Here is a 26,646-nt window from a genome sequence, read left to right on the forward strand (position 1 = left end):
AACTGGGGAAAACAAAACCTCCACCGTCACGCCAACAGAAATACGCCCGAACTATCACGACACACGAATCCACGCGGTGGTCTTTCAACCGCGGTATTCCATTGGTGGTACACACCGCCACGCTCAAAATACACACACATTTACAAAACACAACCACATTGGACAATTCGAAATACACACACCTGATACACATACACACACCACTCCCACACACCCAATACAATATAAAACACACACCCACATCACCCACAAACCCCTACGACAAAAACACAGAAAGAAGGTCAGAGAGAGACACTACAAACTACTACCAAGCATCCACAGGAACACCAGACCATCACCCACACTACTTCCACGCACAAATCACGAGACACCACTACATATCACTACACTTATCACCACATACACCACCCCACACATCACCTACACCACCCCATGGCACGGCAAAGACACCCCAGGTTCTCGGAGGAGGAGCTCAGGGCCATGGTGGAGGAAATCATCTGGGTAGAGCCACAGCTATTTGGAGCACAGGTGCAGCACACCTCAATTGCAAGGAAGATGGAGCTATGGCGAAGAATAGTCGACAGGGTCAACACAGTGGGACAGCACCCAAGAAATCGGGACAACATCAGGAAGAGGTGGAATGACCTACGGGGGAAGGTGCGTTCCGTGGTCTCAAGACACCACATTGCGGTACAGCGGACAGGTGGCGGACACCTACCTCCTCACCCACAACTAACAACATAGGAGGAGCAGGTCTTGCCGATTCTGCATCCTGAGGGCCTCGCAGGAGTCGGTGGAGGAATGGACTCTGGTAAGTCAAATCTTAACTATCATATCCCCCACCCTACCTGCATGCTATCACAGACCCCCACCCTCTCCCCCTCCCCTATCACTCCAACTCCTCACAAATGTACTAATAACACAAACCACAAATCCCAACACCAAGCCCTGCATGACACAACCAAGCATGGACACCCATCACTAAAGCATGCCCACTGCACATACCCATAACACCCCCTCAACCATCATCACACAAGCCCCCACACAGGAATGCTAGCACTGGGGTACACGGCCACCCACCCATTGCACACCATGACACGCACAGATGCAATAATCATGCTTTTACACCCCTGCAGGACCCCTACCCAGTGTCACCAGACAGGAGGGTCCAGACATCTCCACCCCAACCACAGAAGAGGCCCACAGTGATGACAGCAGCTCTGTACAACTGGATCCAGATGACCAGCCCAGACTATCGTGGGCCTCGGGACAGTCGGTTCCCCACTCCCAGTCACAGGCCACCACAGAGCTTCCACCCTCTGGTAACACCAGCACAGCACCCACCCAGCGGGCCCATACCTCCGTCCCCAGGACACGTCAATCAGCTGTGTGTCCACCACTACAGGGAACCCAGGATAACCCACCACCCCAACAAAAATAGGGACCTGGGGGCAGTGGTAGTGGGCACACGGTCCAGGGGACGGAGGCCCAGGAACACAGGGGAACTGGGAGGGCTGTTGTGCGATAGGGGGCGGACAGGCCTAGGGAACCCACTCTCCACAAGGCCCTCTCCTCCATCATGGGAGCATACCACCACTCCCAGGAGACGATGGCAACGGTACTGGCCAAGTTTCAGGAGACCCAGCGCATGCAGGAGGAACAGTATTTGGGGTTTAGGGAGGAACTCAGAACCATCAGCTCCACCCTGGGCACCATTGTAGGGGTGCTGAAGGAAATACTCAACACCAGGAGGGATACTGTGGCACTACAAGGGGCCCCTGACACTAGCATGGACGATGAACTGCCCACCACCTCCGCTGGTGCTAGTGGACAGGAGGCACCGCCACAGGACCACCACACCAGCACCCCACCCCCTGCAGACGGAGAACAACCCCGCAAGCGGTCCCTGAGATCCAAGAACAAGACAGAGCACAATGCCAAGACCCCCACCAAGAAATGAGACCAACCTGATTGTCATCCCACTGTCCCACTTTGTCACCCTGTCCCTATTTAAACTGCCCCAGCTCCACTTCCTATGCCCATATGGGCAATGCACCTGTGAGACTAAGAGACTGGACTCTGCCATGGACATTCCTCCACCATCACCCCTCACCATATTATAACCCCCCTCCAATATTGAGCACTTCAATAAACACCCTTGAAGCACAAAACAATCTGGAGTCAATCTGTGATTTTGAATACGTGTATTAGCAATGACAGTGACAAAATGCATTTTCAAATGTATTGTCAACATACCTATGTCACACATCTCAAGTCCATGAGGAATCTAAGCAGATGACACATGTTGGAAACCACACCTGTGAAACCGTAAGGGAAATGTACAACTCAGTTACCATATACTGGTTGAAATCGACAGACAGGATAGAGGTAGAAGTGTGAAAGTACTTGTAGTAGGCAGGAATGTGTTCTCACCTGTGTGTCACTGGAAATATTGCTGGATAACTGAGTCCCTGTTGTCAATGTCTTCTTCCTCTGCTTCCTCCTCATCACTGTCCACAGGCTCCACAGCTGCCACAACACAGTCATCTGGACCATCCTCCATCAGAAAAGGCACCTGTCGTCGCAAAGCCAAGTTGTGAAGCATACAGCAGGCCACAATGATCTGGCACACCTTCTTTGGTGAGTAGAATAGGGATCCACCTGTCATAAGCAGGCACCTGAACCTGGCCTTCTGGAGGCCGAAGGTGCGTTCGATCACCCTCCTAGTCCGCCCATGGGCCTCATTGTAGTGTTCCTCTGCCCTGGTCCTGGGATTCCTCACTGGGGTCAGTAGCCATGACAGGTTGGGGTAACCAGAGTCCCCTTATAGCCACACCCGGTGCCTCTGGAGTTGACCCATTGCATAAGGGATGCTGCTATTCCGCAGGATGTAGGTGTCATGCACAGAGTCAGGGAACATAGCATTTACCTGGGAGATGTACTGGTCTGCCAAACATACCATCTGTACATTCATCGAATTATAACTCTTCCGGTTCCTGTACACCTGTTCACTCCTGTGGGGGGGGGGACCAGAGCTACATGGGTCCCATCAATGGCACCTATGATGTTGGGGATATGTCCAAGGGCATAGAAGTCACCTTTAACTGTAGGCAAATCCTCCACCTGAGGGAAAACGATGTAGCTCTGCATGTGTTTCAGCAGGGCAGACAACACTCTGGACAACACGTTGGAAAACATAGGCTGGGACATCCCTGATGCCATGGCCACTGTTGTTTGAAATGACCCACTTGCAAGGAAATGGAGCACTGATAGCACCTGCACTTGAGGGGGGATCCCTGTGGGATGGCGGATTGCTGACATCATGTCAGGCTCCAACTGGGCACACAGTTCTTGGATTGTGGCCCGGTCAAACCTGTAGGTGATGATCAAATGTCTTTCCTCCGTTGTCGACAGGTCCACCAGCGGTCGTTACACCAGAGGATTCCGCCATCTCCTCACATGTCCCAGCAGACGGTGTCTAGGAATGACAACAGCGACCACAGAATCAAACAACTCAGAGGTATGTACCCACAGTCTACACAGAACACCATTCATACACAAAATGTGGCCTGTATTTGTGTTGTTCGACAAGGCCTAGGTCTGTGTGACGCAGTTGGTAATTAGGGCATGTGGGCCCCTGAAATGGTGGCTGTCTGACCTCTAAAGTGGGACAATGGGATGTGAGGTAACTGCGCTGGCATTGTACTCCGTTGCGGTAAGCGTTCGAAGACCGCGGCGCAATGCTGCATTGGTTAACATTGGACCCTATGGGTCCCAGGAGCCAGTGACGATGTACGCTAGCGGTGATGGTACGCACCGCCGCGGACGTGACCACCGCAGATGTGACTGTCATTTTCTATCTGTTCAATCAATCGAAACCTGATCTTCGACAGGAGAGGACCTGCACTGCAAGTGCTGTTGTGACCTCGGTCTGGAAGAGACAATGGCTCATGCGTCTGGGGAAAGGGCCCCTGCCTTCACTGCAGAGGAGTCGGAGAAGCTCGTGGACGGGGTCCTCCCCGCTACTCTACAGTCCTCCAGATCAACAGGTAAGTACACAGGGAGCATGTTGTATGGGCTATGCCTGTGTGGAGAGGGCTGGTTGTAAGAATGAAGGGGGCACAGTTCTGCGTGCATGAAAGACTGTGAATGCATGTGCCACATGGCAAGGGTAGGGATGTTGGCCACTCACTTAGACGGTCCAGTTGTTAATGACTTCTCTTCTCCCCTGTACATGTCATGTAGGTCAGCGCCCACCAGAAGAAGGATATTTGGCGTGCCATCGCCAAGGACGTCCGGACCCTGGGGGTCCACCACAGACAGACCACCCACTTCCAGAAAAGATGGGAGGACATTCGCCGCTGGAACAAGAAGATGGCGAAGGCTCAGCTGGGGATAGCCTCCCAACGTGGGAGGGGTGCCCATCGAACCATGAGCCCCCTGATGTTCCGGATCCTGGCGGTGGACTACCCTGAGTTGGATGGGCACTTGAGAGCATCACAGCAGACACAAGGGGGTGAATACAACATCATTCAGCGGACTTTGCGTGCAGTGAAGGTGTGTGGGGGAGGATGGCTGTGGGTTTCCCTAGGCCAGGGAGGGTTCCGTAGGCTAGGCCCCTCCGTAATGCAGGCCATGTGGCACCCCACCCCACCTCTGTAGAGTGCCAAGTACAGGTATTCATGTTCCTGTGTCATCTATGTGTACAGATGTCGACCATAGCCATGTAGGCCATATCCCAGGAATTGCATCTGTTGTCGTCCCCCTTTTTGTGGTCTCCCTGTTCTTGTGTGCATCAGTATCATCAGGCGGAGGTACAGTGGCACCGGAGCACGAGGGAGCTGCATCCCACATGGCCATGGAGGCCCACACCACGGACTCAGAATACACCAGTGGGACAGAGGGCGAGGGGAGCACCACGGCAGTCACAGGATCTGCAACCAGCGACATAGACTCGTCCTCCGATGGAAGCTCCCTTGTGGTGACGGCAAAATCTGTGCCCCCCACTGCTACAGGTACAGCCGCCACCCCCCCTACCAGCACCGCCCTCCCAGCAGCCCCGCAGCCTTCGCCCCGAGCCCGCTCACCCAGGAGGGTGGGCATCACCTTCGCCCCAGGCACCTCAGCCCCTGCCCCTGTCACCTCTGCTGCCCTCAGTGAGGAGGCCATTGACCTCCTCAGGTCCCTCACTGTTGGGCAGTATACCATTTTGAATGCTATCCAGGGTGTAGAAAGGGAATTGCAACACACAAATGCATTCCTGGAGGGCATTCATTCTGGTCAGGCTGCCCTTCATCGAACCCTGCAAACTCTGGCCTCAGCACTGATGGCAGCCATTGTCCCTGTGTCTAGCCTCCCCCCTCCAACTTCCTCCACCCCGACCCAATCCCCTGTACCTCAGCCTATCCCAAGCATACATACAGACCAGCATGCACACACGTCAACACACAAGCTCAGGCAAACATAAGCATTCACGCAAGCATCACACACATACAGACACACCAACATCCACTGGCTCCACTGTGTCCCCCTCCTCCTCGTCACCCTCCTCCCTCCCAGTCTCGTCTACACTCACACCTGCATGCACTACTACTACAGCCACTACGTCCCGCACCAGCACACCCACCACCACACCCCGCTCACCCCCTCCGAAGATCCACAAACGCAGGCACACACCCACCCAACAGCCATCCACCTCATGACAGCCTCCAGTCCATGCACCTGCACCCAAATCCACAAAACTTACACCTCCTACAACCACCACCTCTTCCTCCACTCCCAAATCCCCTCCATCTACCTGTCCCAGGGCCTCCCAAAAACTTTTCCTGGCCCCCCGTAACCTATTTCCCACCACCCCCCCCGTCCAACTCATAGGTCCCGTACTAGCACCTCAGCCAAAAAATCTCCGGGACCAGTGGTGCCTATTGTTACAGGTATGTGGAGTGCACCGGCCACCAGGACAGCCAGTGTGGCACGGAGCCACAGCACAGCCAGTCCCCCCCCCCCTGTGAAGCACCAGAAGTTGGACAGTGCCCGGCGGGAGAGGGGGAAGACTCCAGCCAGCAAAGACGCTCACAAGGGTCCCGGGGGAGTGTCGATTCAGCTGTGACTCCTCCCAAGGTGGGGAAGGGGCAGAAGAAATCTCCAAAGTCTGGGAGGAGCAGCACGCCGGAGAGGACCGCCATCATCCCTGCTGCCCAGGAGGCCACCGCCAGCCCCATCGTCACTGGCCAGGAGGCCACCGTCAGAGTCACTGCCCAGGAGGCCAGCCCCATCGTCACTGGCCAGGAGGACACCGCCAGAGTCACTGCCTAGGAAGCCATCCCCATCGTTACTGGCCAGGAGGCCATGCCAGAGTCACTGCCCAAGAGGCCAGCCACATCGTCAATGCCCAGGAGGCCACCGCCAGCCCCAGAGTCACTGGCCAGGAGGCCACCGCCAGCCACAGCCCAGCTGGCCAGGAGGGCCCCGCAAGCCACAGCCCAGCTGACCCATGAAGGACCGCCAGCCACAGCCCTGCTGGGCAATGAAGGACCGCCTTGGAAAGCACCGCTGAACAGGCCAGGGACCGCTGAACAGGGCAAATACCGCCATGGAATGCACCACTGAATAGGTCTGACACTGGCAACGCAAGCACCGCTGAACAGGCCAGGGACCGCTGAACAGGGCAAAGACCGCCATGGAATGCACCCCTGAACAGGGCTGACACTGGCAACGCAAGGACCGCTGAACAGGCCAGGGACCGCTGAACAGGGCAAAGACTGCCATGGAATGCACCGCTGAACAGGTCTGTCACTGGCAACGCAAGCACCGCTGAACTGGCCAGGGACCGCTGAACAGGGCAAAGACCGCCATGGAATGCACCGCTAGCCCATTTGCAGCAGGGGCAGTGATGCAACTGGGACCATCACGAGGTGTGTGCTGCACTCTGGGCACCAGTCACCCTCCAGAACCAGTGGAGACTGTTATCCACTTGAGAGACTGTGGCTTTGCACTCCCCAGGATGGTACAGTGGGCAACCCACCCACTGTAGAGACTTGAGAGACTGTGGCTTTGCACTCCCCAGGATGGTACAGTGGGCAACCCACCCACTTGGGAGACTTGAGAGACTGTGACTTTGCACTCCCCAGGATTGAACAGTGGGCAAACCACCCACCATAGAGACTTGAGAGACTGAGGCTTTGCACTCCCCAGGATAGTACAGTGGGCAACCCACCCACTGCAGAGACTTGAGAGACTGTGGCTTTGCACTCCCCAGGATTGAACAGTGGGCAAACCACCCACTGTAGAGACTTGAGAGACTGGGGCTTTGCACTCCCCAGGATACATCAATGGGCATGGAGCCCCCTCGTGGATCTGGCGTGGTGCACTCATCCGGCTGAGGTGCCCCCCCTTCCATTCCCCCTGAGGTGCCTGTTGTATTTCTATCTGATGCCCCTGTAGTGTTCTCTCCGTTTTGATCAGGTATCTTGTGTGGGCCTCGCCCATGCATTTTGGGCCCAGTGGTCCACGGACAATGAATGATGCATTACCTGCACTACTAATCGTGGTGTATATTTTCTTTAATGTGTATATATATATATGTATATATTTGCTTACTGTATTTTGATATATTACAATGGTTCAACTCATTTCCTTTTGTCTTTGCATTCTTCCGGGGGGTTGTGGGGTGTTACTGTAATGTATAGATATACATTGGTGTGTGTGTTGTAGTGGGTGAGGGTCGGGGTGGGGGTTGGGATGTTGGTTGTGTCTGTCCCTGTGTTTTTGCCTCCCCCCTCCCCTATGTCGTAGGTGCAGTACTCACCGTGGTCTTCGCCGCCGGCGTTGATGATCCTCGTATAGGAGCAGGAAGACTATCGCTGGCAGAATATGGAGTTCCGGCTCCATGGTGTCGTCGTTACTCGTGGAGTGTGTAGAGGTGAGCGTTTTCACTTTGAAATGGCTGTGTTTTTATCCGCGGTGAATCTGCCCCGGAAAAGGTGGCAGATTGGTAGGTTGTGATAATGTGGGAGGTACATTGTCCTCCGCCTGTCTGTTGGTGGTGAACGCCGTGCTGTTTGTCTGTACCGCCGTGGCGGTCGGAGTGTTAAAGTGGCTGTCTTTGTTGGCGGTTTCCGCCACGGTCATAATTCCAATTTTTTTACCGCCGCTTTAACACCGTCCGCCAGGGTTGTAATGACCACCTCTGTGACCATAGACATGTTACACACATCACAAATCTCCAGCAAAGTAGATGTGTCACATTACACAGAGACAAAATGGGTGTGTAGGTGCTGTTTATTTTAAAGTGATGCAGTTCAATATTTACATAGTTCAGGGCAGTGACCCCATTAGTGTAAAGCATTTTATTGTGACGCAACACAAGTGCAAGGTTGAGGCACATATCATTGGACATGCTGAGGTGAAGAGTCGTTCAGTGCAGGGGAACATGAATTGCCAATTTAGTAGTGAGAGACAATTGCAGTCCATAGTGGAAAGGTTAACAATCTGTTGGTGAAGAGTGCATGTCTTCAACTGTAGCAACACTGGCAGGTTGTCAAGCACAGCATGGGCTGGTGGTACCGGGTAATCCTGCGGATGAAGATGATATGTTCCACATCTTCATCCTCTGATGTGTGTATCGTTTCCTCTGCCCTTGATGGTGGTGGTGGTGGGCTTGAGGGGACCCACACACACTTCAGTGGTTGGAGAAGTGGACACCAAATTCCCGGCAGCTGCCATCTGGGGAATTAAATATGGCATCACTGCAGCAAGGAGGAGCTGCTGATTATTGAGTATGACAGCAACATCCCTGTGGTAGGTAGCCATGTCTGCCCTGCGGGAGGCCAGTTCCCGGTGCATGGAGTCCTGATTGTTGTCATGCTTGCAGCAGCAAGATTGGAAGGGCAGGTGTTGTGGCAACTCCCTCACGGCAATGGTTAGGTACCTCACACACTGTTGGACTCCATGCAGTAGGGATTTTGTGACTTGTTTGGCTGCTGTCTGTTCTGCGGACATCATCATGCATATGCGCATCCCCTCAAGGCTGGGTGCCATAGTTTACATCCCCACCAGCACCTCCTTGGCCAGCTCCCGCTATACTCCCACTACTGTCCTCTGCAAAGGCAGTCCCTGTGTCATCAGAATCCTCAGCTGTGTTTAAGCTGGAAGGTCGTACTACTGGGGTGGTGGGTGGGTCCTCTGGGATGGCTGCTACATGAATCCTCCTCCTTACGACTGGAAGTGGTGTCTGGAGGGTTCCCAGGACATCTTGGAAGGTTTCCTGGCTGATGATTGTCAGCTGGTCATCCAGGTCATCAGGGTAGTCCAGGACAGGCAGATTCACAGGAGAGCCATAGTCCTCTGCAATGAGATATTGTACGATTAGTTGTGCCAGTTATAATGTGACGTCGCTGACTTCCTATTGGTGGTACATTGTCATCTTGATTCCCATGCATTGTTCCTGTCATTAATGTTTGCAGTCTTTCACCCCTATGCCCCACATGCATGCCACATGTAGTGTGAGCAGTTTGGGCAATTGTCTGCATCACATCTTCTAGGTGTGGGTCCTGTCCAAATTGTGGCTTGCCACCTTCTTGTCCTCATCAACCCTCCCTATGCTTCCATTTGCATGGTGAGGCCTTGCAATGATTGTTGGTGTGCTGATGCCACAGCACCACACATAACAATATGGCCCTGTCCCAGTATATAAATGTTCACATACACCTATGTGGTGCTGAGACCAAGCACCACACCATGCATGGCATTTCCATGAGACTATGCACGTGTTACCATTGGTAGTTTCTCATGTTGATGTTTGCGTATGTGTGCTACACTGCATTGCACTGATGGACCTGGCAGAGTTCCATTTCCTCTTGTGACTGTGCAGGTGTGTTTGCCTTCCTACACACATGTGTCTCCCCTGTCAATGCAGTTGCCTTAGCACTATGATACCTGAGATGTTGCATGATGCCATTGCAGCTATTGTGATACAGGCACAGGGGTAAACCCAGGGATGGGCACCATGGGTATGAGATTTCTGCTGTGTACATCATTATGTATGTGACAGTGCCTGATGGTTATTGAGTCTATGGACATGACCAGTTGATAGGAGTTGCACGTGGAGAGGGATTGATGGGGATTGATCACATAGTCATACTGAACCCTCATTTCGAGTGTGTTTGTTCCATGGGCACCTAACTGGCATTTCCTAGTTGACCAGCGCACACAGCACAGGTAGTACTGGAAAATGTTGTCAATGGGGAATGCAGCTTGAGCCAATGGTGTGAGACTGGGCATTGTTCTTTAGTTTACATTCTGACAATACCAGCTGTCCTGTGACACCAGACCAGTTTTACGTTCTACCCTACCCTCCTGGTCTGCTTCAGCATTTCCAGCAGCCTTGGCATGGTTGTGTATCCCCATGCAAAGGTTGTTGGTGTTGTGTTTTGCAGTGCCCCTGCACAGCCCATGCACCTGGTATGGTCAGTGCAGAGAGTCCCATGCAGTGCCTCTTTGCCCTTTCTACTGCATGATTTGCAGGGCTGACATGCATTGTGTAGTAGGTATGTGCCTTCCCCTTCTTGCACTTGACATTTTGGCTCCCCAGGCAACTTACCCTGCTTATGTGTTGTTTCCTGGTAGTCTGCGCTGTCCTGTCCTGCAATACCAGTGATGATTTCCTCCGGGATGACGGCTGCAACTATCTCCTCCATCTTGTCCAAGTCATCTTGCGGTGCTGGACTCCCACCTCTGGTCTGCAATGCTGCCTTTCTGCTCCTTGCCATTTTGTCCTTTGTCGTCCGCTTGCAGTCATGCCAGTGTTTTTGCACTCAGTGACAGTTCTCCTGGCCTCTGCCACGCTGTTAATCTTGTCCACAATATGTTGCTGCATTGCCTCTCTCCTTCCAATTGGCAATTTAGAGGTGAAGAAGAGTTGATGCTGGTGCTCCATCACCTCTCTCACCAGTATTTCATGCTCCTCTGCGCTGAAGCGACAGTTCCTCTTCTTCTTGTCTCTCCCCTGGGTCTTTTCGTTGTCCTTCTGGCTGGTTCCTGGTTGTCTGGGGTCTTCCTGGGATCTCTTCTGGCTTCTGAGATCCATTTTGGGGATCCTTTGCATTGTTTGCTCCATTTGCATTGCTTTCTGATGCTATTGTGGGGAAAAATAGTGCATATCCATTTTGCAACGCGTTTACATGTCGTAAACCGGATTAGAGTCATTTTTCCTGCGTTAACGTCATTTTGCCTTACAACAATGCGCAATGGTTAGCGTCAGGAAAAATGACTCAAACCTCTTAGCGCCACCCAGCATCAAGGTATAAACATGACACACGGGTGGCGTTAAGAAATGGAGCTAGACAGCACTAACCTTTTTGTCGCAAAACTGCGTAAGTGCAGTTTTGCGTCAAAAAGTATTAATCTGGCACATAGTTTTCAGATGATTTAGGGCATCACAAAAGTGGGTAATAGCTCACTGCCCCCACTTTCCAAGTACCCTGCTGTGAAAGTGAACTTTCTCTCTAGTGGATCTCAGACTATTAAAATTCTCTCCCTCTAAATCTCTCTGTAAGCCTATCGCTACCACTGAATCAGTCTTAAATGCCAGCCTAAGGATTGTTGGGGCATGGGAAATACTTATTTCAACTGTTGTGTAACCCTTTTAAACATTTACATATAATTTAGCATTGTTGGGTATCAGGGAATGGATAATGGAATGGATAATGAAATTCTAATTTTTTCCATAAGGGGCCCCCAAAATATGTCTTGCCCATGGTCCCCAGACACCTTAAAATTACACTGCAAAATGTTGGTGGGAGGTGGGACTCAAGAACAATTCACAAGAAGACAGAAGCACATTAGGCTGGGGCCAAAGGGTAAGGGAACATCAGATCAGAGGGGAGATGCAGATATTACGAATGATATGAGGAGGAAGTAACACCATGGATTCCTGATGATGAGGATAAACTGCAATGTGTCCTGCAATGTTGTGCATTCATACAAACTATTAGAATTCAGAGGTTGTTGCAGAAAATAAGGTGGCATATCAAACGTGAAAGTCCACAAACACATGGTAGGCGGCTGCTGCCGGTGGGCATGATAAATGATTATTTTGATTTTTCAGGTTTCAAGTAATTGTTCTGCAACACAGGGACGCTTTGAAGGGTGTCAAACCATGCTAATTGTGAACAAAAGACAGTAACACTCTCACTGAGGTGAAGACCCGGTGTGTGCCACTTCTGGCTCCAAGGGCCATGTCCCTGGAGATATCCCACATCTGTAATGTGTCTGTTGTGTTCATATAAGCAAGGCAGCCATAGATGGGGCAGCTGCAGAACAAAATTGAAGAATAAAACATCTTTACAAATTAACACCTCTGTCTTTTTCATGGAGCAGGCATCAAAAGGGAGCACACCATTGCTTGCAATGGGCCCCTATGTACTGTGCTGGATTAGCGCCAACATTTTGGCACTAGTCCTAAACAGTGCATCAATAATATTAAAAATGTCAACGCTATTGCCCCACCATGCTCCATGGTGCACCGTGTATTAAATATGGCGCACACATGGTGGCGGTAGGGGGGGCTCTAAGGGCCGCAAGAAAAGTGGCGCTACATTGGATGCAGTCAGGCCCTTCGTGAAATGAGTCCTCATATCTCCAAATCAAACAAAGTAACTTTCTTGAGTATGATTCTCCCTTCATTGTAAATAAGATGTAAATCTGTTGAGCCATTGTTTCTGTAGCTAGGAACAAAATAATCCTATGGGAATTAAAACAGTAAAGAGCACATTTGGGATCCACTTTTTTCGAACCCACCACTTGACATATCTGTATGAACCTTGACAATAAAAATAATAAAGTGAATGCTATCTATCTATCTATCTATCTATCTATCTATCTATCTATCTATCTATCTATCTATCTATCTATCTATCTATCTATCTATCTATGTGTCCGTCCATCCATCCATGACATATAGTAATTGTCGGACAAATGTTCTAAATATGTATATAAATTAGGTGTAAATATGTTTAAGAACATTTTATATGAGGGTGTATATATAATCACGTATTCATGTCTTATATTGGTTTGATGAAAATGTAATACTACATGTCCCAGAATGCCACATAAAGGCATATGAAGAAAAAAGTATAAAATGTAAGGAATGGATCACTCTGTACCGTGATCAAGACCTTGTGGGTTGAAACGCGTTGGTGTGGGTTGTACTCAATTCATTGTGTAGCTAAAATAAGAATTTACAAAGATCCTGACCGATGACCTAGAGTCATTTTGTTGGAGAATATATATATATATATATATATATATATATATATATATATATATATTTATATATATATATACACACACACACACACACACACACACACACACATATATATGTATATATATATACTACGTAGTTATAGTTAGTTCCATGTTTCTATACTAACCTATACCTTACTAATAGTTTGATGAATCTTCACAAGATTTTTCCAGAAAAAGAGCCTTGGTGATTCTTGTTGTGCAGTAAAAGATCTGGGGTGATCTGTCAAGCGAGGACTGAGAAAAAGGGGATGTAAAAAATGGTGTGTTTTCCATGTCAATTCCCAAAGGACCTCTGCATACAATTACAGCTTGAACCACTGGACGGAATTACACCAAATTTGACAGAAAGCTAGCTTTTGGTACACAGATTACAATTTTGCTTATATGGTATAAATCCATTTAGTAGTTTTAGAGATACTAAAGGAAAAACAAGTTTGTTTATGTAAGGTTGCAAACTCTTTGTGACAATTTTGTGAGGATTAAGAGCTCATGCAGGGAAATGCACAGCTCTGATTGGCTGCCAACACTTGAAACCAGGAAGTGTTGGCAGCCATCTTGGAACTCGGATTCAGCTGTGTCCCTCAACCTAAAGTATAAATAAAAGAAAGTGGGCCAGGGTAGAGACATCCAGATCCCTTAGCCCTGGTGCTCAGGGTCCCAGAGGGATCCCCCCAGAGCTAAAAAGCTTTTTTCATTTTTTTTATTTTCCCCAAGATTCATGGGGGATCTGGCAAATATTATTTTCTTTTAAAAGTCTGGGCTCATTTTTTTTACTAAGCCCCCGGATGGGCCAAGTCCCAGAGGCATTAGGTTTCCCTTCCTGCATGCAGTGCAGGCACCATGTGCAAGGGTGCCTGCATTGGCGCTGGGCAGCCAATTGTGCAACAGTCAAGGGAGAAAGGTCAGGGATACACCTTATTTCATAAATACATGGCCCTTTCATTTTGGTGTATGACAACAAAGCATTGAGACTTGCAAGACTGCCCTATGCCAACTTCAATAAACATGGGCCTCAAACTTTTATCATGAAACAGTGGAACAAAGATGGAAGCTTAAAAAAATGATACCAGCTTCTCTCAATCTGGGGTACTGCACTTTTCTTCTGGGGCCTGTCAACCACAGGGGCTCTTTTCAGGGGTAAACATACTTTGTTTCAAAGAGCTTCTTCAGTGTTCATGTCCCTTGTCCTTCTTCTGTTCCCGTACTAGTTCCTCCTCAGTGCCTATGGCTACCTAGTCCGTTCTGTGCCCTAGTGTTAAAGCCAGCGAATGCCTCAGAATATGTCAGGCTGATTCCTGCGCTCGTCCCATAGCACTTAGCTGGTGCCTCTGGATGCCTGTGCATTGATGGAAACACTGATTGTAACCTCTGCCTTCCTGGCATGGAACATGAGTTTTAGGCAGTCCTGGATGGGGGCCATGGGGGTCTTTCAGGTAGGAAAGTGTCAAGTTGAACAGGAAAAGTCGGAAGGTAGGTCATCAGGTACAGAAGGGAAATGATCCTCAGGTGCCACAGGGAAATGGCTGGTGGATATAGTTATGGGAGTGATATTAGGGGTATTGTTGCATTTTATCAGGTACTATGGGGAGGGAGTTGTCTCAGGTGCTGGGAGCTATTAGTGCCAGTAAGATAGTGATGACATGCACTAGGTTATTCCTTCAGACACTATTGGCCAGGCTTTTAGATCTGCAAAGACATTCTTGTTCAACACCACGGGCAAGAAAGACAGTTTTCAAACCCACGCCATACTCAAAGGTGCCCCTAAGTTCTCACTGGTCTATTGTGCCTTTCAATCAAACACTGCTGCCTACTTACAGTAAATATTTTGCATCTTCTTTTCTTGTTCAGGAAGCCAATCCATGCCAGGGCATGCGGGTGGCACTAGATATGTGTTATTAATGTGTCAAAACACAGCCTGAATTTTCAAATCCTCTTGAACTATAGTGCTCTCTCTATGTTCATTAGGTACAATTGTCCTCACAGTGGTCACTTGACCACACATTCTTTAAGGGATGTGGATTGTTTGAAGGTAATGGTTCTCTTTCAATGATTTTTTTTATTTTATTAACAAGTGAGCTTCACCTACTATTGCATAGGCTGTGCTGAAAGCCATGATTCAGAAACAGACATGAAAAAGCAAGGCTGCGTGGAAAAAACTTTGGGGTCCTCTCTTTAGGTTGAGCTCTTGGAACTGGAATCAGAACATTCTAATTCTCTGGCCAAACAACAGATCTATCAACCAGAGCTGATAGTTGAACAATTAACATTGATTCAAATGATGATAAGAGATGGATCTAAGACAGGGCCTTTCAGTTACAAGATCACAGTTTTAAGAATGTTATAACCAGTATAAGTAGTCCTTTTGGTCAGGGTGTGTCGGGTATTGATGAGGTCTTGGCTGTCGTCTATGAATTCTACATAGCGTTAGCAGCCAGTAGCAGCACTAAGGGCTTTATTTATGATATCAGAGACCAGGGAAGCTCTCTCTCAACTGGCATGGCTTCTGGAAAAATGATCTGGTGCAGAATCCATTCTTCTCTGATATAGGTATTCCTCATCTTGTGGAGCTAGTTAACACTCCTTCCTTTCTTTTGATGGTACCAGCATCCTAGGGGAGGCACATTGTGTTGTTTGTAAACAAAAGGGAAGAAGATGCTTAATTGTGGCCCCAGCTGTGGCTCATATTGACCTATTTCATTAAAGAATACTGATGACAAGAAATATACCAACCGGCTCTCATCTGGCATTTCTTCTATGGTGGATCTCATGCTGCATGAGTTTATTCCTGCAAGTCACAATTCAGCTGTCATCAATCTTGCTGTATCTGCCTTGGAGGTTGCAGGGGAACCGTGTACGTCTGCTGGGATTATCCAGTTCAAGGATATCCTGGAATTTTTATGGTCTGTTATGGACCAGATCAGGCTAAGGAAAATGTTGTCGCTGATGTTAAATCTCTCAATGTTCATTGACAGACTTGAAATGCTCTTGTGGGAAGTATGTCTGATAAAAACAGTATCAATAGGGGTATCAAGTCCTCTGTCTCTCCTGTTCTATTATTTATATCTAGAACCTTATATCCAAAAGCTCAAAGAAGTAGATTGCACACTCTCATTGAAGCTTGACAGGTTTAGCGCTTAGGTGTTTGCTAATGGCATTGCTATCCTAACCTCTGCACTGCCTTAGATGGAGCCTCAGAACGTACACTATGCTAAAACAGCCATATACTTAGGGTTTCAGGAAACATCATCTAGTAATGGTACTATGAGCCTCAATTATGATACACTGTATCAAGAATCTCTAGTTATTTTCAGGAAATGGGAGCCACTACACTTGGGGATCATAGGTAGATGCAATTTGATTACAATGGTCATCTTGCCACACTTTCTCTATATGTTTCATGCAATTCCATTATGTTTACCGAATTCTTAAAAAATATGAAAACGAGTTAGCAACAATTCATTTGGCACAATAAAAAATCTTGGTGAGCTATTTACTGTTTGCGGCTTCCTCTTGTTGCAGGCAATATCACACTCCCATCTCTTGGGCTTTATTTCATGTTTTCTTTTATTTTTCATCTTTTGGCTGTAATTGGTTTAGGTAAATGGCAGCTGGCAGGCACATTAAGTCTAATGTCAGAACATACATCAGCCCTCACAGAGAATTATTGGAACGAATGAGATTTAAAAATGTGGCTGTTTTTGATGAAGTCTAGCCACATTTGTACTTGCTACAAAATCTCCACGTATAACTGCTACACGGCTTTAGGGGTTCACCTTAATTTTCCACCAACTACTCAGGATGGATATATTCAGCTCTGGCGGCATGGAAAGGCTTGGTCAGCTCTTCGCTAAAGGGGCTCTCTTTTCCTTTGAGGGACTACAGATGTCTCTGGTGTGTATAAGCAGGCTTTTTTCCTATACCTCCAGCTTCGAGAATATCTTAGTTGCCAGATCACAAACCCTCAAGGGAGCAGAACTCATCTTTGCTCTGCTTTTGAAGTGGGATTCTCAAGAGTAATTGGCCACACAGCATTATTTTGATCAAATGACAACTAAGTAGTCTAAATAATTGTCTCTCCATATCTCCCAGGAGATATTAGGGAGTATATTTACAAACCCATGGTGCCACCTTGCACCACATTAGAGTCATTTTTTATGCTAATGTGGCATTAGTAAGGCTTTTTTGCCACACCAGATTTACAAAGTTTCTCAATGCATGCATTGAGCCACTTTGCACCCTCTTGCGCCACATTATGCCTGCACCAGGCATAATGTATGCAAAGGGGCATTCTGGCGCAGGGAGGCCTGAAGAAATGGCACAGTGAAATCTACAAGATTTAACTGCACCCTTTTTTCTGTCATTTTTAATGCCAGCTAAGATCAGTCCTTAAATTGATGCATCCACTGGAATCAATGGACCTCTGCGCACTTTCCTGCACTAGTGTCAACATTTCTGATGCTAGTGAGGCAAAGCACCACAATGGCATCAAAAATGTTGACGCTATTGTGCTAACAACAGCCATTGTGTGCCATATTGTAAATACGGCACACCCATTGTGTCATTAGGTGGTGCAGGGGGAGACACAAGAAAACTGGAGCATCAGTTCTAACGCTCCAGTTTCTTGTAAATTTAGTCCTAGGCTCTCTAATTTGCTGTCTCAGAAATGTCTTAATGTAGCTCACCTGAAAATCCATTCATTTAAACTCCTCTATCATATGTACTATACACCCCACTGCCTGTTTACAGTGGTCAGTAGGGAGATTTCTAATCGCTTTCACAGCCAGGGCTCAGACACTGACTCCAGGCATGTTTTTCCATTTGGCCTGCTTTGCTATTATTCTGGACAACTGTCTTTAGCAAATTGAACAAATTGATGAATGTAGATGTTTGTTGCGACCTGAATCAGATTATATTGGGCCATTCTCCTAATATACCATCCAGCCTTGCAGGTATCTATTTGTTCTCCATCAGGTTTGTCAGACTAGGTATCGCTATGGCTTGACTTCAAAATGAACTGCCAAACCCTAAAGCCTGGAGGCATGAGTTCTTTGGAGTGCTTTGGAGTGCTTTGGAGTGTACTATCTTTCAGACACATCTCTTATTTCTGGCTACCTGCACAATATCTTCTGAGTTTTAGATCTCTGCTTTTAGACTTCCTTTTAAAGAGGCTACACTTATGTCTTTATATGATGTATGACAAAAGGAAGAACCTTTTTCTTCTTTAAACATATATTCAAATCCATCTAATTTTGCATCAATTTGCATGTGTAATGCTCTTTCACTTGCTTCTAACAATTTGATACTTTCAAAATAAAAAAATAAAAAAAAATATATAACTTGCACCTTCTTATTGCACGGCTCATACCCTTTTATATTTTTACTTATACCATCTAAAACAATAGCACTTGCAACAACACTTATGCAGATCGCATCATTTGTGAGAACATAATGCATTTTAGATTGAGGATTTATAGTTAATGGATTGTGGCTACCTTTACAAAATTCAAAATACACTGTACTACACTATATTTTACAAATAGAGTGTACTACAGTCCATTTTATTTTCAACATAGTAAAACCTTCACAAAAAAGTGTAAAAAGCACTGCAGTAATACGTACAAATTAACTTGGTACTTAAACAACTTTCATAAAGTGGGAGTAGGTGGGGAGCAACAATGGAACCTAATACTTACTAATCTACAAGTCCCTAACCCAAGAATGCAGTTTAGGTGTGATGAAAATGACATGGCTGCCTTTAACGTTTTGCAAAGACAGCCATTAGTCATTCAAATAATGCCTTCTTATTAGCATGATCTGTGGTACAGCATGAACATACCACAGTATAACACAGCACAATATATTACTAAGTATTTTAACACTAAGAACTTTAACACTACTTACACTATTTACATCTACTACTAAAAGTAGCATTTATACCTCATAATGTACATTTCTGGCACATTACACCTACATCCATTCATCCACTTAGACGTAATGTCTGTTTTGAAGTAGCAAATTCCACTCTACACCTTTCCACAGTATGCCACTCCACTATACACCACTCCACTCTACAGTAATCCACTCTATGCCACTCCATTGTAGCACACTCCACTCTATGTCGCTCCTCTCTAAACCACCATACTGTACGCTAATACACTCTACATTACTCCATTCTATGACACTGCAGTGTAAGCCACTACACTGTACGTACCTTCAGTATATGCTACTCTACTCTATGCCATTCCACTCTACACAACTCCACCCTATGACACTACACTGTACACTATTTAACTCTATGCCGCTCCACTCTATGCCGCTCCAATCTATGCCACTGCAGTGTACACCACTCTACTGTATGCTATTTCACTGTATGCCACTCCACTCTATGCCACTTCACTCTATCCCACTCCAATATACCACACTCCACTGTACGCTATTGCAGTCTATGCTATTCTACTGAACAACACAACACTCTACACCACTCTACTCTGCGCTGTTCCACTATATGGCTCCTCACTCTACGTCACTTCATTGTACACCACGACACTCAACGTTATTCTACTGTACATCACTCCACTGTATGCTACTCCATTGTATGCCTCTCCACTGTGTGTCACTAGACTCTATGCCATAACAACCTATTCTATTCTGCTCTACATCACTCCACTCTACGCCATTCCATTCTACTACACTCCAATGTACACCACTCCACTGTACAACCTACCACTGTACGATACTTGATTCAATGCTATTCCACTTTAAACAGCTCCACTCTACTACACTACACTGTATGATTTTCCACTCTATGACACTCCAATTCATGACACTCCAATCTAAGCCACTTCACTGTATGTAATTTCACTCTACACAATACACTGTACCTCGCTTCACTCTACTCCACTTCACTGTATGCTATTCCACTGTATTCTACTTCACTCTACCACACTCCCCTCTATGCAAGTCCACTCTACACAACTCCACTGTACAGTATTCCACCCTTTGCAGCTCTACTATACACAACTCCAGTCTAAGCCACTCCACTACATGCCACTCTACTGTTCAACATTCCACTGTACGCAGCTACATTCTACACAACTCCACTCTACACCACTCCACTGTACACCCACTCCAGTTTATGACACTCCACTGTATCCCACTCTAGTCTACATCAATCCACTATATGCTATTCCCATCTTCAAAACTACAGTCTACTGTACTTCACTTTATGCTATTCCACTTTATGCCACTCTACTCTACCTACCTTCACTCTATGCCATTCCACTGTATGGTATTTGTTGGAAATGACCGTTCTGGAAGGGCTACCCCAAACATTGTGTATTCCTCCTCCTCTATTTCTGACCTTGTTTTTGTTGACTTTAGGACTCTGGGCACTTTACTACTTTCCCTAAAACATGGCAATGTTGGCTTACTCACAATAGGAATATTTAGTTTACTTTTAAGTGCCTAGGAAGGTGCACTACATGTTCCCAGGGTCGGTAAAACAATTTAACTAGTGGGCCTGGAGTACTGATTGAGCCACCCACTTCAGTAGCCCTTTAAATGTGTCTCAGGCCTTCCACTGCCATGTCGGCTTGGCATTTAAAGCACCTTGCCAAGCCTTATACTCCTGTTTTATTACATAAAATATATACATACGGCAGGACCTAGGTAGCCCATAGGGCAGGGTGCTGTGTAAGTAAAAGGCAGCACAATCAAATGCATGGAACTCCAACTGAGTTTGGCTTAAAACATTGTGATTCATGACTTCAAACCAAACTTATCCCTTTCACCCAACAGTACGGAGCATCTCTAAGTAATTGAATGAGGTAGTCTCACTCACATAATGTGACATGCTTCATTATTGGCGGCCTCATCTCACCGTGGTAAGATGGTACTACCAGGGCAGACTCAACATCAGGTGTTGTTATTATAGAGGAGTTTTTATACATTTTCTAGCTGGACAAGGAACTCAGGTCCAGATATCATTAACAATATCTAAAGATACACCACAGATAGTATCCTGTTTTATTAGGGTTGTATCCTTGACATAATTAAAAATTCCGACAAAGGAGAAATTCCCATAGGGGTGCATAATGGGCATTATGCCCACTCTGCCGCTATCTCTAGTGCCTGCCAACATGTTTCTTTCCATATAGATTGTAGCCTAATAAAAGTCTTGGGCATTCATCAGGGCTTCAATCACCACCTAACCTACTTAAAGAATAGGAAGGTGAGATAAATGTAAAGGGTGAACCTACCTTGCATGTTCTGCTATTCTAATGGTAGCAGACCACTAAAACCCATATTTGTTGGCCTATTAGCCTTATGATCTGTTCTGTTCTCACATATCCCCACCTCATAGAACAGCCGACCAGGTCGACTGTTCTAAGAGGTGGGGTATGTGACTGTTGGAAAATGGGTTATTGGTGTGGGCAGGTAAGTAACTACACTTAGCAATAGGCCACTAACCTCCACTTAGGTCCAGTTAGGTCTCAGTAAATTAAACCCAGCTCAACCCTTGGTAGGTTGGCAATGAGCGACAAGGCTTAACTTAGGAGACAGAGTGTAAAGCATTCAAATATCACAAAACAGTAATTAAATAAAACACAGGAAACAGTTTAAAAATCCAAGACCAATTTATAAAAATCTATTATGTTTTTATCTTTAAAATGACACAAAAACGAATAAAATCGGATATGGGGAACCGGAGATATGAATTTTTAAAGAATTCTTGGTTTTTTTGCACCTAGAAACAAAAAGCGCCAATCAGGTCATCTGGTTGCATCTCGACCGAGTCAAAGTTTCAGGCAGACCGCGATGGAGCCCAGCTCGGCTATAGGCCGCGGGAGGCCTCGGTCTAAAGTTTACCTTCGCACTTAGGGGGTTATTACAACTTTGGAGGAGGTGCTAATTCGTCCCAAATGTAACGGATATACCACCAGCCGTATTAGGAGTTTCATAGGATATAATGGACTCATAATACAGCTGGTGGTATATCCGTCACTTTACCGTCACTTTGGGAACGGATTAACACCTCCTCCAAAGTTGTAATAACTCCCTTAGTCATTTTTCTGAAGCTTTTCTTCAGCGGGACGAACCTGAAAGTCCAATCCGACCTCCTGGAGCCCTTCTCTGGATACGCATCGTGGGAATCGTCGGTGTAGATTTTTACCTTCGGACTTAGTCGTTTTTTCGAGGTGAAAATCCTTCGACCGGGGTAAACCTGGATCTTGATCCGACGTCCCTGTAGCCCTCCTCGGATACGCTGGCTTGGAGTTCCCGGTCAATTATTTACCTTCAGATTTAGGGGGTCATTACAACCTCGGCGGTCTGTTTACAAGACCGCTGAGGGACTGCTGTGCTGAAGACCGCCAGTGGTGGCGGTTTTCCGCTCAGCGTATTATGACTGTTGGCAGCTCTACGTCGCTTTTCCGACGGAGAGCCGCCAACAGCCATAGTGACGGGCGGCGGGGAAGTGGAGGTTGCTCCACCTCCCCCGCCACGCCAACAGAACACCGCCCAGAGAATCACGTCCTGTGATTCGCCGTGGCGGTGTTCTGTTGGCGGTGTGGTGTCGGCGGAGCTGCCCCCATGGCTCCCGTCCCCTCCCAGAGGATCGACAGAACAGGTAAGTCGATCGTTCGTTAGGGGAGGGGGGTGGGGAGGTGTTGTGTGTTGTGTGGGTGCATGGGGGTGTGCGTGGGTGTATGTAGAGGGGGTGTGTGAGTGCGTGTATGCTTGCAGGGGTGTTGCGTCTTTTGGGAATGAGTGTGGGTATGTCTGTATAGATGTGTGCATGTATGTCTGAATGTGGGTGTGCGTGTCTGACTGTGTGTGGATGTTGGCATGTATGTCGGTGTGTGTGTGTGTATGTGTGTTGGTGGTGCCTGCGTGGGTGTCGGGTGTGTATGTGTAAGGTAATGTCGGGGGTCGGGGTCGGGTGGGGAGGGGGGCCCTGCCACCTTTGGGGGGTGGCAGGGGTGGTGGGGGTGTAGGGGAGGGAGTCGGGGTGGGGGTGAGGGGTGGGGGAGACCCCTATCAGTGCCAGGGAAGGAATTCCCTGGCACTGATAGTGCTTACCGCCATGGATTTCATGGCGGTTCCTACCGCTGGAAATCCACGTCGGTAAGCCAGGTCGAAATTCCGGTGGCGGTATTGTCACGGCCGCCGGAACGGAGAAGCGGCGGATGACCATGGCGGTAACCGCCCTGGTCATAACCCTCAAAAAAAGACCGCCAGCCTGTTGGCGGTCTTACCGCAGCTTTAACACCGTCCGCCAGGGTTGTAATGACCCCCTTAATCTCTGTTTTGGAGATTTTCTTTACCGGGACGAACCTGCAAATCAGTCCGGGTCGCGGTTGAGGCAAGCCGGCTAGAGTTGCAGCGGCGGGTCGGTCCCTCTATGGAGCTTTTTTTCAAAAGTTCTCCAAACTTCTCAAAACTTCTGGGGCTTTTCACAGATGTTCTTTTAAGGTTCTTTTGGGGTCCACAGCTCACCCCAAGGGTCCAGAAACTCTGAGATGATCCTTGGGGGTGCGGACTACAACTCCCAGAATGCACCTGGTGCAAACTCTTTTTTTGGCCACTGGGCAGTGGTCAGCTGGTTGCTTTCTTCAGGAGTTGGTGCAGGGGATTCTGGTTAGCAATTTTTCACCTGTAGCAAACAGGGAGTCCCTCCTTGAACCAGTTGAAGCCAGGCAAAGTCCTTCTTGTGGTGAAGCTCCAAGTGTGCAGCTAGTGAAGTCCTTCTGAGTGCAGGTTCCAGGTGCAGGCCAGGTGTCCAGCAGGGCAGTCCTTCTTCTTCTGTAGTTCTTCCTGGTAGGGATGTGGTGGGGAACTGAGTTGTGGGTGCAGGTCTGCCAGTTTTATCCTTGCTCCTGGGTGAAAAACAGGGGGGTCCTGATTCTCCAATCAGGTGCAGGGTCCTTCCCCCTGTGATGACCACTTCCTGGGAAGTGTGGCAAAAATCAATCCCAGGAGGCAGCATTCTTCAAAAATCCATCATGGCTGAATCTGATTTTTGGAGGTTACATCTGGCTGAGCCCACCCACTGGTGTGGCTAAAAATCATAAACACACCCCTCTCCTGCCCTGTCCTGATCTAATCAAGGGGCACCTAGTTGTTTGGGGTTGCAGGATGTGGGGGTGTTGCTGGGTTGCTCCAAATGTCCTTCTTTGCCTTTGCCTTTGAAGACCAGTTTGGAAGCCCTCCCCCTTCCTATCTCACCATCTGCTGAAGGGAAATTTCCTCCCACAGGCACATCTCTTTGTGTGAAGCCACGCCACTTCACACCTCAACAATGCAGGGCTGAAATTGGCAACATTTCAGGTAAAGTTTAAAACTCTTTACCTGAACAAGTTATATTGGAAGTTGTGTGATTTATTATAACAATTATTTTTTTTATAATTATACCTATGCTGTGGTCCCTAAACCTACATGCCCTACCATATACTAGGGACTTATAGGTAGGTTGACTTAGCCAATTATAATTAGCCTAATTAGCATAATTTGGTTAGCAGTACCCAGGGCACCATCAGAGTCAGGAAAACACCAGCAAAAAGTGGAAAATGGGGGCAAAAAGTTAGGGGGCCTCTGCAATCAGCCCTGTTTTCTCACAGTGACTCACAGGCATTCCTCCTTGCAGTAAGTGTAACTACAGGAGGTGCCTCCTCAGAATAGACCATTAGTTATTTCTGCTATTCTAATGGTAGCCGACCCCTAAAGCCCATATTTGTTGGCCTATTAGCCTAATGGTCTGTTCTGAGGAGGCACCTCCTGTAGTCACACTATTTCACTGTATGCCACTGTACACCACTCCACTCTATGCCTCTGCACTGTGTGCTGCAGGACTCTATGGCACTCCATTTTTCACCGCTAAACTCAGTGCTGTTCCTCTATATGCCACTCCACTCGAAGCCAGTCTACTCCACACCATTAGATCATATACAACTAGACTCTATCCACTACACCCCACAACACACAATTCTGCACTGTTCCACTCTACCCCAAAACAATGTATTCTACTACAGTCTTTGCCCCTTCAGTGTATGCAACGCCACTGTGCAATACTCTACTCTATCACACTCCACTGTACAATATTCTACTGTGTACAACTCTAATGTACACACCTCCACTCCATGCTTTTCCACCTCATACTACTCCACTCTATGGTATGCTTCTGTAAAGTACTGCACTTTACACCACCATACAACACTGCACTTAACATCACTATCATCCACTCTACTGTACAAAACTTCACATTCTAAAACTCCACTCAATGACACAAAACTGTACGCTTTAACTACATTTTTATTACAAAAAAGAAAAAGAAAAGTTTATAAATTCATAAGTTACTGTTATACCATGATATATATAATTTAAGCCTCGCCTTTAAGTTACTATATGTTTTTCATTCTTTACATAGAAACCAAATTTGAACAACAGAAAAATTATACATTTTAAAAGTATAACTTTAATGCCTAATTTATGGGACACCTTCAAAATATTTTAACTCCATGCATCTCCATACACAGTGTATTGATTTCAGTGGCCCCACTACATTAACTATGACTTGCCACACCTCCATGCACTGTGTTCCGACAAATAATGTGATTTATGAAGTCACAAGTTTTATTGTAAATGGTTTTATTTTAGATGGTATAAGCAATATAATATAAAAGGGTATATACTTTAGTAGCGCTAACTATAACTTGTGCCGACCCATGCACAGCTTACGAACTCACATATGACATCACCCATGACATTTTCCATGACATCATGTCTGACATCAGTGATGACATCTCAAATGACATCATGGATATCAACACTGTTGACATAGCCTTTGTGCCATCTTCTGGTGGATGGTTCTCCAGGACCATTAATGACTCAGGGTGCAGTAATTTGCCCCATGGGAGGCCTGCCCAGGGCATTTTGAGGTGTGGGCAGGAGGGAAATATACAGCTTCACCATTTTGCGACATTTCAGCCCCGGGGATGGAACCCCATGGCCTCTAGAGGCTTTGGGAGGGGGCCTGCAAAGACCCCCTCCCCATATAAACAAATGTTGACACTGTTGGTGGACTCCCCATGCGTCTGTGGGCACAAACCCCCCTCACTTTTATCAAACAGGCATGAAGCAATAAATACTGTCCAGTCACAACTTTGTTTGTTTTCTTATTTTTCGATCCTGTGGAAGTCTTGCAGGGATTGCAGCATTTTTTGCCCCTATTTATCATTTTGGCCCGGGGGGGATCCCTCTGATACCCCCTCCTCCATGGGGCCTTCCAGTGTCAGGGTATCCCCACCCAGTAGCGAGATAGCTGAAGAGAACTAAAGCTCC

The sequence above is a fragment of the Pleurodeles waltl genome, chromosome 7 (assembly GCF_031143425.1).
Source record: "Pleurodeles waltl isolate 20211129_DDA chromosome 7, aPleWal1.hap1.20221129, whole genome shotgun sequence".
In the NCBI taxonomy this organism is placed as follows: domain Eukaryota; kingdom Metazoa; phylum Chordata; class Amphibia; order Caudata; family Salamandridae; genus Pleurodeles; species Pleurodeles waltl.